This window comes from Rana temporaria, chromosome 12 (genome assembly GCF_905171775.1).
Source record: "Rana temporaria chromosome 12, aRanTem1.1, whole genome shotgun sequence".
Lineage (NCBI taxonomy): Eukaryota > Metazoa > Chordata > Amphibia > Anura > Ranidae > Rana > Rana temporaria.
The window spans coordinates 83,893,017-83,895,516 of NC_053500.1; the positions used below are offsets into that span (position 1 = coordinate 83,893,017).

A 2,500-nucleotide genomic window follows, 5' to 3' on the forward strand; every position below is an offset into this window, starting at 1 on the left:
TTTATCAAAACCATGCCATAAATCAAAAAAAAGGGTTATTTTATTTTAATAAATTATATATTTTATATTTCATCTATATTTATATATATATATTTTTTTTTTAATTGTCTTTAGTAAGCATAATTTTCTACTCTGATCCTATAATTTAACCTGAATCCCCCTCTCTTTCCCTATCGATCCCTTACAGTGATCATTTACTGTATTTTTTTTTTAACCCTCTACTTTATATCTATCTAAAAAACCTCTGAAAACTATAAGAATATCTATAACCGTGAATCCCCCACTACCCCCACAACCTAATATCTCTCTATGCACCGCCACCCCCCCACTCTTTCATCTATCCATTTCTATAGCCACCCAAACCCACTATGCTATTTCTCTATCCCCCATCACTTCTCTCTCTATAACCACCCACTCTCCCATCTCTCTATCCACCACCGCCTCAAATCTCATCTCTCTATCCATCATTGTCTGACCTCTGTACCTCACACCCCCCCCCCCCCCACTCTCACTTCTCTATATACAACAACCAACACCACCACACTAATCTAACATCTCTCATTCTACCACAACCACATTCTTTCACCTCTCTATGCCCCCTTTTTATTTTTTAACTACACATATTTTATTAATTTTATTTCAATTATCTTAATTTTATTAATGGTCTTACTATTGGTTCTGCTTGTTTTGAAAAAATAATTAATGTTGTATTATTAATAACATGTTTTTTTTTAACATATTTGCATGTATCTTTCTTCTTTTATATAATTTTAGATTATATCTCATTTTAAATTTTCAAACATATTTCACTGTCCACCTTTATCCCCTCTCTCTCTGTCAAACTGTTTACTATTCTATATTCCACGTCTATCTTAGAATTTCAAAATTTCTTTAACAAATAGAAACCAACCACCCCCCCCCCTTCTCTTGCCCCCATCTCTCCAACCCCCGCCTTCTAACACCCCCTTCTCCCCTCTCATATCGCTATGCTATATGCCTCCTCTTTCTCTAGCACAAACCCCCTCTTATTGCCCTCTTCTCCCCCCTATCTCACTACTATTGATATATTTTCTCCACAAGAGCCACCATTTATTGACCGCTTTTCTCGCTCACCCCCACTCCCCCCTTAGTATAGCCCTATTTTACCCCACACATCTCCTTTTGCTCTCTTCTCTCCCCTTCTCTCTGACCACCCATCTCTTCTATTGCCTCCGTTCTCTGTCAACCCTGTCCTATCACCCCCTTGTCTATGCCCCTTTTCCGATGCCACTCTTCTCTAACCCATCCACATCTTATTGCAATCTCACTCCTCCCACTCCTCTCTCTCTTCTTAATCGCACTATTCTGTCACCTACTCCACCGTCTCCTATCTCCCCCTTCTATAGTGTCTCTCTATATGTCCCTCTCTATTCATCTTTTTATAAAAATGTATTCAAACTAAAACTAAATTAATTAATATGAAAAAATCTTTATGATTACATCTGTACCCCACCCCCCCTTCAATTTTATATTATATCCTTTTTAACACATTCATTTTTCTTATATGAACATTAGTCCTTGTTAATTTTTTCTCTATCACACTCTCTTTATTTTTTTTAAATCATATCTAAGTAATGAATAAAATGTGTATTAATTTGTAAAGATTAATAATTATTTTGTTTTTTTATCTAAATAAAATTATTGGTTATATACTTACTTTGTTTCTTATGTTTTATTTTTTTTAATATGTTCTTATATTAAAATAATGATTATTAACTAATAATTTTCTAAAAAAGTCAAAAATAAAAATTGATATATGTGTATGTATGTATATATATATATATATATATATATATATATATATATATATATATATATATATATTTATTGAGAGAGAGAGAGAGATATCAGGGGTTTAATACTTAGTAGTGTAATTTTGAATGTTGCTTATTTTAATGTAGCTTTGATATGTAACTGCGTTAATAAAATTAAAATATTTTTATTTATTCATTCATTATTTAGAAATGCCGGCCTGTTTTGCCTTAGTGTGCAAACATCACACTGGTCCTAAAGAAGTACAGACAGACCTAAAATATCTTACGTTTCCAAAAGATAGTGAGAAGATAAGGATATGGCTAGGAAATGCAGGTATGCAGGAAGCATTGATAGAGGAATATATTCCTCTTATACTTCAAGATAAGCGCAGCGACTTTTACCGCCTCTGTTCAGGCCACTTCACAGATGAATCTTTTACTGGTCAAGGAAAAAGGCGTAAACTCAAAACTGACGCTGTACCAACAATATTTGAGGAAACACCTTTGACATTGTCTGACCAAAATAAGTCGGTAAAAAAAATTAACAGACTCAAAAAATCTACATTGAATAAGGCTTCAACATCTCAAATTTTAGTTGCATGTAAATGCAACACTTTAAAAGTCGATGCAGCTACACAAACTGCTATATTTGAATTGCCACTCGATCTATCAGAGGAAGCCACCTGTAAAATTGCAAGTCAGGAAAT

General features: G+C 33.6%; 1 long non-coding RNA gene across 1 annotated transcript in view; it reads left to right on the forward strand.

The window, feature by feature from the left end:
* Positions 1 to 60, forward strand: part of LOC120918596 — a 1,457-nt gene extending 1,397 nt beyond the window's left edge. Inside the window, exon 3 of the long non-coding RNA XR_005744425.1 lies at positions 1 to 60. This exon is cut by the window's left edge and continues 24 nt beyond it. This is a non-coding gene — a long non-coding RNA (uncharacterized LOC120918596).
* Positions 61 to 2,500: the final 2,440 nt, after the last annotated feature.